Genomic DNA, 863 nt, shown 5'->3' on the forward strand with positions numbered 1-863 from the left:
GATATGTGATTTGTTACTCGGTTGCTAGGGTAACCCCATCTGGTTGCTAGGCAGTTACCATAGTGATACTAATCAAGTCTCCTTGCCATCCTGATTGAAATAAATCAACCCGAAGTCTGTACTCTTTTCTGGTGCCGAGATATGTGATTTGTTTCTCGGTTGCTAGGGTAACCCCATCTGGTTGCTAGGCAGTTACCATAGTGATAGTAATCAAGTGTCCTTGCCATCCTGATTGAAATAAATCAACCCGAAGTCTGTACTCTTTTCTGGTGCCGAGATATGTGATTTGTTTCTCGGTTGCTAGGGTAACCCCATCTGGTTGCTAGGCAGTTAACATAGTGATACTTATCAAGTCTCCTTGCCATCCTGATTGAAATAAGTCAACCCGGAAGTCTCTATGTTTTTGTGATGCAGAGATATGTGATTTGTTACTCGGTTGCTAGGGTAAGCCCATCTGGTTGCTAGGCAGATACCATAGTGATACTAATCAAGTGTCCTTGCCATCCTGATTGAAATAAGTCAACCCGGAAGTCTCTACGCTTTTCTGATGCAGAGATATGTGATTTGTTACTCGGTTGCTAGGGTAAGCTCATCTGGTTGCTAGGCAGTTACCATAGTGATACTAATGAAGTGTCCTTGCCATCCTGATTGAAATAAGTCAACCCGAAGTCTCTATGTTTTTGTGATGCAGAGATATGTGATTTGTTACTCGGTTGCTAGGGTAAGCCCATCTGGTTGCTAGGCAGTTACCATAGTGATACTAATGAAGTGTCCTTTCCATCCTGATTGAAATAAGTCAACCAGGAAGTCTCTACGCTTTTCTGATGCAGAGATATGTGATTTGTTACTCGGTTGCTAGGGTA

The sequence above is a fragment of the Xyrauchen texanus genome, chromosome 14, assembly GCF_025860055.1.
Source record: "Xyrauchen texanus isolate HMW12.3.18 chromosome 14, RBS_HiC_50CHRs, whole genome shotgun sequence".
In the NCBI taxonomy this organism is placed as follows: Eukaryota; Metazoa; Chordata; class Actinopteri; order Cypriniformes; family Catostomidae; genus Xyrauchen; species Xyrauchen texanus.